We start from the raw sequence: 10,185 nt of genomic DNA, 5'->3' as shown, positions 1-10,185 counted from the left end.
ATAAATATGCTGCTATAGTAAAATTAACATATGTCCTCAAATACTTTATGCACCCCGTATACACACACACACGCACACACACACACACACACACACTCACGTATGTATACTTGTACTCTGTTGATACCTCGTGTTTTGCTTTTGATGATCAGTCTGTTGATTCAAGGCTGACTTAGGGCAAAATTGGAGATACCTGCTGTGTACAACAAATAATTATACTCAACAATATGTTTTGACTATTTTTACTCTCATGATTTTATCATCATCATTACCATCAGCATTATCACCATTTTTCTCTTTTAACATTTTTTTATCATCATTTTACACTTGCTTTTCAATATAGGCTCAGGTTGGAAGGGTCTTCTGGGGGTACATTTTGTGGCTGGACAACCCCTCTGGATGCCAACTATTTTTTCCACCTCTTATGACACACAAAGATATGGTATACCTATTCTAAAACCAAGATTGAAAAAAAAAAAAACAGCATACACCCCCACCCCCACACACTCAGGAATGAAAGTTCTTGTTAGTGTATAGACAAGAATGTTAGCAACAATAGAGAAAAAGTAAGTGAGAAGTAATATAAGTATTTTTTTCTTTATTTAGATACAGATGTTTTTCTTTTTTTAATTGATTCAGTCATTAGACTGTGGCCATACTGGAACACCTCCTTGAAAAAGAACATTTTGTTGACTGACTCGACCATAGTACTTATTTTTTTTGTTAAGCCTGGTACTTATTTTATCATTCTCTTTTGCTGAACTGCTATGTTACAGGGATATAAACACACACACGCTGATTGGAAAAGAATCTACCTCAACAAATTCTGTCTGACCCTGCAAGCATGAATAAGTAGTTGTTAAATGATAATGATGATGATGATGATAACTATATGTTAAATAATGACAGAAAGAAAAATTAGTCGGAAGAAATGAAGGTATCTTTTCTTATTTGAATTTTCTTAAAGGAATAGGATGGAATACAACTTAAATCCTATGTTGTTGTTATCTTTTGAGGTTTTTTTCTTTTGTGTTAAAAGGATTTAAGCAGTATTCTATCATATTTTCAGGGGAAAATTCAAGATCCTTTTGTATCAATTCAATTCAGAATTCAAAATCTTTCTATAGGCACAGGTGTGGTTGTGTGATAAGAAGCTTGCTTCCCAGCTACATACTTCTGGGTTCAGTCCCACTGTATGGCACCTTGGGCAAACGTCTTCTACTATAGCCTTGGACCAACCAAAGCATTGTGAGCAGATTTGGTAGAGGGAAACTGAAGGAAGCCCATGGTATGTGTGTCTGCAGTTATCCCCTGCCATGACCTGACAACTGAAAGAATAAAAAGCAAAGTCTACCTTGGCAAAATTTGAACTCAGAACATAAAGATGGATGAAATGCCACTAAGCATTTTGTCCCATGTGTTAACAATTCTGCCAGCTTGCTGTCTTATTCCAATAAATATATATTAGCAGTGGTGGTAGTGCTTATGATACACAAACACTAACGCATATATACAAACATCCCACAGACACACACAAGTAGTTCATTGCTTCTGGTATGCATACACATATCCTTGACCCACCTTAGAGTGTTGATGACATATCTGGAATAGAGGTTCTGCTATATGCACGTACATAAACACCACCAGAACCATACAAGCTTAAGGTTCACATATTTAGGCCAGTGTTTTCCACTACGCATGCAATCACCTAGACCCACATTTGAGTACCGCTTACATTTAGAACAGTGAATCTGGTTTCAAACAGCACCGAGGTCAAATCTGCCTTTCTTTTTTTTCCTGGTCAATAAAATGAAGTACCAGTCACATACTTATGTTGATGTAATTGACTGACCAATTCCCCTCGAAATTGCTGGCCTTGCACATAAATTTTTAAAAATCATTATTATATTTTATTTTGGAAGCATGTTGCTTAGTGGTTAGGGTGTTGATTCCTGGAATGGGTAACATGTTATGTTCTTGAGTGAAAATCTTCATTTCATGTTGCTTTGGCTGGCAAAAAGGAGTAATCTTGTAATAGACTAGCATCCCATCCAGGAAGTGGTGAGGATTTATACACCACAGAATTTGGGAAACCAGCCTTATGAGTCTATGACTCAGGAAGGACTTTGGATCCTGTTTGATTATATTTTATTTGTCATATTCTTTTATTCTTTTACTTGTTTCGGTCATTTGACTGCAGCCATGCTGGAGCATCACCTTAAAGGGTTTTAGTCGAAGAAATCGACCCCAACACTTATACTTTCTAACCCTAGTGCTTATTTTATTGGTCTCTTTTGCTAAACTGCTAAGTTACAGGAACCTAAACACACCAGCATTGATGGGCTTCTTTCAGTTTCCAACTATCAAATCCACTCACAAGGCTTTGGTTGGCCCAAGGCTATAGTTGAAGTTGCTTGCCCAGGACTGAACCTGGAACCATATGGTTGTGAAGCTAGCTTCTTTATTTCATTTGATTAGCCATGAAGGCTGTACATGGAGTAGCAGAAGGTAGGGATAGACAAAGACATTAATGAAAATATGGTAGGATGACACAGATGAAAAATGAGAGGGGCGCCAGCGCCCACCGACTGGCAACCCCTCGAAAAACATTGTTTCAATACAAATCATTTACAAAATCAGTTATGCAATACAAATCAAATTCATCAATACAATTAATCATAACTAATCTGCCCCACCACAGCCCTTAAGCAAACAACTTGCTGCCCGCAAGCTTCTTACCACATAGCCATGCCTATGTCTATTATATTAATGATATCTAGCCAAAACGCAAGACAAATTTTAAGGATATGGCACAGTCATTTTCCTGACTCTACTACTACTTCCTGTTGATTATTTTATACAGGGGTCAATATCCTCCTCCCTACATAGTTACTAACCTTAATGCTTATGTTAGAAATATAATTCATCAATCTCAAAACAATAAAAAGGAAAAGACAAGTATACTGGGGTCAATTCAATTAACTATACTTCTACAATCTACCGTCTGCAATCTATGGATGGCTTTATGGCATCTACAGATAGTAGAAGTTCTTTGAACTTATTTCTTTCAACACCTCAAATGTAAGATCTCTTCCCTGAAGATAGAGGCTTGTCTCATTAGATGATGGAATCAATCTACAAACATTATTTTGGAACACTGGGTCCCCAGAAACAACTGTTGGATTTGTAATACTTTTAGTCAACCCCTTTAATTCTCAATATCATTTTGATTCTGTGTAAGTTGGACCTTTTTGTATATAAACATATATACATTTTTTGTATTTTATGTAATTAATATACTTTAATTTGGCTTGCAAAGACCTGTTGGGGCAAGCGAAAGCGAAATCGTGATGACACCAGTACCAGCAAATCACTAAGAGCACCGTTCGAGCGTGATCGTTGCCAGAGCACCAGCTGTCCGGCTTTCGTGTCGGTGGCACGTAAATAGCACCATTTGAGCATGATCGTTACCAACGTCGCCTTCCTGGCACTTGTGCCAATGGCACATGAAAAGACATTCGAGCAAGATCGTTGCCAGTGCCGCTGGACTGGCTCCTGTGCAGGTGGCATGTGCATTATTTGTTTTTTATTTTATCAACTACACAGTATAGTAAGATCAGTTGGGCACCACATGTGAGAAAACTAGCACCATGACACAATTCACTCTACCAGAAATTTGGAAACAACATGCTGTACTGCTTGGCATTCATGCCAGAAGCTCCAATATGAACAGATGGTGAGCACACAGAACAACTGTTGACTTGCTATATCCCCAAAACATGTACCAAGAGTGATAAAAATCAAACAACCAGTCAACATCATAGTGTTTGGAGTGATCATTAGTGATGGTGACGTTATGCCTCTATTCACCTCCCCACACAGCCTCAGACTCAACACAGAGGACTACATCAAGTGCCTGGAGGAAGTGCTGCTGCCCTGGGCCTAGATGGTGGCTGCTGAGAGACCCTGTGTCTGGTAACAGGAGTCTGCACCATGCCACACAAGCAGGAGAACCCAGTCATAGCTGTCAGACAATTTCTGTAACCGCATCACCCCTAACATCTGGCCACCTAACTCCCCAGACTGCAGCCCTCGTAATTATTATGTGAGGGGTACAGTTGAGCAAGAGACCAACAAAACTCCTTGTAACACCAAAGATGAACTGAAGGCAAGGATTATGGCAGCATTCACCAACTTAAACAAGGAGACCATCCAGGAGAGTTGCAGGAGATTCTGAAGTCGTCTGGAGGCTGTGGTTGAAGCCAATGGCAATTTTATTGAATAAATTTACTCTTAGTGTTTCATGATATTTTTATGCAATTTTGGTAAAAATATCTGTTAAAATGAGATGTCAGTGTTATTTTCATTTTTGCGTAATTTACATGACAGTTTATTCACAGCACCTTGTATTTATATGTATATACATTTGACATGGTCACATATGTATCTTTGTATGTCTGTATACATAGTGGCAGTGTTGGAATTGTTGTTGTTGTTGTTATTGCTGTTGTTGCTACCATTACTACTACTGCTGTTGCTGTTATTGTTTTGTTAAAAAAATATTGTTGGAGAGGGTTTAGTTCAGAAATGAGAGAATGCCTCATCTATAATTCTTCAATATTTATTTGCATAAGCACATTGTTGTATCTGTTAAAACTAGACATCTCTCCAGGCAGCAATACTTTCAAAAATGTCAAATAATTCTTTAGTGTTTTATTATCTATAATTTTATTTTATTTTCCAATATTCTCCAGCAACAGCAACAGCAACAGCATGTTGTTGTTGTCATTGTCATAGTTGCTATTGTTGTTGTTGCTTTAATGTGTGTGGGATGTGTATACGTATGTAGTTGTATGTATTTGTATGATGTTATTAATTTTTGTGAACCTATATGTATGTGAATGTGTGTGTAATTGTGTGTTTATGTGTATAGTTATATGTATATGTGTGCATCTAAATATGTGTGTGTGTGCATTATGCATAGCTATGTGTGTGTAGGCATATGAAATATGGTTTTGTAATGTGTATCTATTTTTTAAGAATGGTTATTTATTTAAGCATATATGTTTAGGTTTTAGGTTTCTTTTTTCTTTCAAATATACGAGCATCACACATATGTATATATGTGCATCAGTACAGAGCAACAACAAAAACAAAAAGCATTTGAAGGTTGTTTTCCCTCCTAAAGCAGAGGTTGACTTTGTGGCCCCCTTGACAATCTTCCTTATTTTGCCCAGTCTTTTATACTACTGTCTCACAAAATGACTCCTTCTCATTTGCTTTTCCTTCACTTTTAACTATGACTTTGTCTCCCCTTCTTCTGCTTATTTCCTTATTCATTTCCATTACTCCTCTTACCCAACCGCTTTCCGCTTTCTTCAGGACATGACTCATCTACCTCATCCCATTTCTTCTCAAAACAGTTATCAATAACTCTATTCACGTCACACCTCTGCAATTCAATGTTTGTCCCTCTCTCCGTGTCAGAGCTATTCTGCCCATCCATCAACCCATTCTCATTACCATTCCTTCTAGCCATCACTGCTGCTCCACTTTCATTACCCACATCTCACTTCCATAAATCATAGCACTTCTTATACATGCTGTATGCACCATTTCATTCAGTTTCAAGGACATTCTCATTAGAATTCCATTAATTACCTATGGAGAAGAGTATTTCCATGCCCTTCTCAGTTTAATAGCATCACTCTGTGCAATCTACTTTCTCTATTCAACATGTCTCCTAGATAACAAAATCTTTTCACACACCCCATCTTCATGACATCTCCAAGATTCAGCTCTGCATGCTCTCCATCAATATCTTCCTTCCTTAAATACCAAAAATCATAATGTAGCTGTCACATTAGTCAGTATCCTCTTCACACCACTACATTTTCGATGACCCTCACCCCACATTTAATGGAATTCATCCCAACATCATTCCTACATGGTGTCCACAGCCACTTTCCTTTTATTTCCACATCACTTCATACTTCACCACTCACATCACCTTCATCATTCCAATAGTCACCTTCATACCTTTTTTACTTTATTTTTTTTTTTTGCCTCCATAAGTTCCTTCCACCTATTTTTTTCTTTATGCATATCATTTTCTATTAACACCAATGCATCTTCATACAACAACTCCCACTATGAACTCACTTTTACACTTTGAGCCAGTTCCTCCATCACAACTACTAATATAGTGAACTTGATCCCTGATGCACTCCTGCATCATTTCAAACACATCACTGTACCCATCCTATAATCTTACAGCTGTGTACACTCTTTCATGCATTGACATAACTACTCTTAACCAATCCTTCTTCTATTCTCAACTCTCATGATGCCTGTGGTACCACTTTATATGAAGCTCTATTGAAAGCTTTCTCTAGATCAACACAAGCAAGAAATAAACATCCTTGCTTCTGCCCCTGTACTTTTTTTCTTACTGCCTTACAATATAATTTGCATCAGTCTTTCCTTTTCCTTGCATAAATCCAATTTGTATTCCATCGTTATGGAATACAAATGATGACACTGACTAACTCCTGCTCTCTCCTTCAAAAATGCTGGTCTGGTGTATAAATTAGAAATGGTAATTTATTCTAGCTCTCAAGGCAGCAAGCTGGCAAAATCGTTAGCATGTCAGGCAAAGTGCTTAGCACCATTTTGTCTGTCTTTACCTTCTGAGTTCAAGTTTTGCCGTGGTTGACTTTATCTTTCATCCTTTCACAGTCGATAGAATAAGTACCAGTTGAGCACTGGAGTTGAGGTAATCAACTTATCCCCTCCCCTAAAAACTGCCGGCTTTTTCCCAAAATTTGAAACCAATATGGGTCAGACTGAGGTTGAATTTAGTGTTGATGCTTTTAATTTTCTAAGAAATTTTAGTTCTGGTTATATTGGGAAGGTTTGGATTGAGGAGATTAAATATTAAGGCTTTCTAATTGTTTTTACCATTAAAAAAAGCAGTCAAAAAGAACCACAACAAATCATAGTCTGATGAAGGTGAGCAAGCTGAAACTTTGAAGTCACTATCAACCTTTTCCTTGTAAAAGTTAATGTATTAGGTTGTTCCAAAAATAATGGCCAATTTCAGAAACAATTTTATTCTGGAAAAATTAACAATAGAAATGTTTAAATTAGTGAAAGTATGAGCTGTGAACATCTATGCATCTCTGCCATTGATCAACAAGATTATTTATGTCCCGTTGATAAAAACTTATTGGCTTTGATGTTAAGAAATCTTTGAAAACTGATTCCACCTCTGGTTTGGACCTGAAAGTTTTATCACTTAAGAACGAGTTTAAATGCTTTGAAAAATGGTAGTCAGTGGGTGAAAGGTCAGAATATGGAGGATGTGGTAAAGTCTCGTATCTCAAGTCTGTGAGTTTCTGCAGTGGCATTCTTGCAACATGTGACTTTGCATTATCGTGGAACAGAATTGGGCCTCACCGATTCACCAATGCAGGTCTCATTTTTTGCAAGTGAGCATGCATTTCAGCAAGTTGATTGCAGCAAACCTCTGCTGTAATGCTTTGATTGGCTTCCAGAAAGCTGTAATGGACAACACCAATTGCAGACCACTAGACATTGGAAAATGTTTGGGGGACTCATCACAATCAAGCCATTGACCTGACCATTTACGGTTATCATAAAGGATCCACTTTTCATCACAAGTGACTATTTGGTCAAGAAAAGGATTATTAGTGTTTCATAGAAAGAGCATCAAGCACACTCCAAAACACCAAATTTTTGGATCTTCATTGAGCTCATACCCATTTATTGAGCTTTTTCACCTTACCAATCTTCTGCAGATTGCATGAGAACATTGCAATACCAACACCAAGTGCCTGAGACATTTCTCTGATACTTTGGCGTGGGTTTTGTTCAACAATTGCTTTCAATTGTTCATTGTCAAAACTGCATGACCATCCTCTACCTTCTTCATCTCCAAGGCTCTCATCATCACTATGGATTTTCTGAAACCACCTTCGTACTATGCGATCACTTGTGGACCCCTCTCCCCATGCTCTGTTCATATTGGCAGCAGTTTAGGAGACATTGTGCCCAAGTTTGAACACATGCAAGAAAAGTAAGCGAAGGTATTTTTTTTTTTATGTTCATAATTAAGGGCGCCTATTCTTCAAGAATGTTTTCTGTCTGAAATAAGTAGAAAATGATTAAAGAGCATACATCAATTATTAAGTACGTAAAATTCACCTAAAATATAATTAAAATACTATGATAAAATTGCATTTCAAAACACTACACTTAGAGCGGCCATTATTTTTGGGATAAGCTAATATGTGCACTCTATTAAAAAGTACAGAGAGTAATCCTTCAGTGTAATGTTATATAACTTGACATAAAACAAATTTCAAATTTTATCTTTTACTCGGTTCAGTCATTAGACAGCAGTCATGCTTGGGCACTACCTTAAAGAATCTTAGTCAAACAAATCAACCCCAGTATTTATTTTTTAAAACCCTGATAGTTATTGACTTGATCTCTTTTACCAAAACTGCTAAGTTATGGGGACGTAAACAAACCAATACTGGTTATCAAGCAGTGATGGGGGATAAACACAGATACACACACACACACACACACACACACACACACACACACAAACACATGACTGGCTTCTTTTAGCTTCCATCTACCACATCCACTCACAAGGCTTTGGTCAGCCAGAGGCTATAGTAGAAGACACTTGCCTAAAGTGCCACATAGTGGGACTAAGAAGCAAACTTCTTACCACACAGCCATGTCTGTGCCTATACATACATACATATACACATACATACATACATACATATATACATTACATACATACATACATACATACATACACTAGAGGATAATGGACAACAAAAACCAAGGCAGGATGAGTATCTCAAGTAATTTATAATATTTAATTAGAGTAAGGTGAATTTCATCATCATCATCATCATCGTTTAACGTCCGCTTTCCATGCTAGCATGGGTTGGACGATTTGACTGAGGACTGGTGAAACCGGATGGCAACACCAGGCTCCAGTTTGATTTGGCAGAGTTTCTACAGCTGGATGCCCTTCCTAACGCCAACCACTCAGAGAGTGTAGTGGGTGCTTTTACGTGTCACCCGCACGAAAACGGCCACGCTCGAAATGGTGTCTTTTATGTGCCACCCGCACAAGCCAGTCCAGGGGCACTGGCAACGATCTCGCTCGAAAATAAAAGTGTATATACATATGCGCAGCACTATTCGTGTGGCAAATTTCTACAGCCGGATGCCCTTCCTGCCGCCAACCCCCACCTGTTGCCAAGCGAGGTAGTTTTTTCCCCCTCTCACTCTCTGGGAGAGAGGCACAAGCACTTACACAGACGTATTCACACACGGCAGTAACTTCCGCCTACCAAATTCAATCACAAGGCTTCGGTCAGCCCGGGGTTATAGCAGAAGACACTTGCCCAAGGTGTCACGCGGTGGGACTGAACCCGAAACCATACAGCTGGGAAGCAAGCTTCCTAACCACACAGCCATGCCCGCGCCTACGCCATGCCCGCGCCTGAAGTAATTAATTAATTAATTAATTATTGGATGTCTTACAGCTGTTTCTGGGATATCCCAAGTGAATGTTAGCATCTCCATACACTGGGTATTCTGTCATCAGAGACAACGTGAGTATGTATGAAAGTACTAGATATTGAATTCACAGTTTCTTAAGGAATATTAATCTTCTATCTACTGTTTTACTCTTTATTCTTCTATCTATCATTTTATTCCTTTATAAACTGTGAATTCCCTATCTAGAACTTTCATACATACCTTGTCTCTGATGATGGAATACCCAGTGTATGGAGATGCTAACCTTCACTTGGGATATCCCAGAAACAGCTGTAAGACATCCAATAATTAATTACTTAATTAATTACTTCAAATTCACCTTACTCTAATTGAATATTCTAAATGACTTGAGATACTCGTCCTGCCTTGGTTTCCGTTGTTCTTTTTTCTCTAATATATACCTGCTAACTTGGAAGCCAACTATGGATCTCTAGGTCCAGCCTCAGCTGTGAACTTGGAACCTAACAGATGACCAATTATAGGACTTATACAGTGTACCTATTCATTTAGATCACCAGTGAACTAAACCACACATAACCTCTCTCTCTCTCTCTCTCTCTCTCTCTCTCT

The 10,185-nt window shown here is 38.1% G+C and overlaps 1 long non-coding RNA gene across 1 annotated transcript in view; it reads right to left on the bottom strand.

Moving 5' to 3' along the window:
- Window positions 1-645: 645 nt before the first annotated feature.
- The window catches only part of LOC128248392 (uncharacterized), a 35,619-nt gene continuing 26,079 nt past the window's right edge, over window positions 646-10,185 (bottom strand). The window contains exon 4 of the long non-coding RNA XR_008264635.1: window positions 646-836. This is a non-coding gene — a long non-coding RNA (uncharacterized LOC128248392). The remainder of the gene's footprint in view (window positions 837-10,185) is intronic.

Source organism: Octopus bimaculoides, chromosome 7 (assembly GCF_001194135.2).
Source record: "Octopus bimaculoides isolate UCB-OBI-ISO-001 chromosome 7, ASM119413v2, whole genome shotgun sequence".
Lineage (NCBI taxonomy): Eukaryota > Metazoa > Mollusca > Cephalopoda > Octopoda > Octopodidae > Octopus > Octopus bimaculoides.
This window is presented reverse-complemented; position numbering and strand designations above follow the sequence as displayed.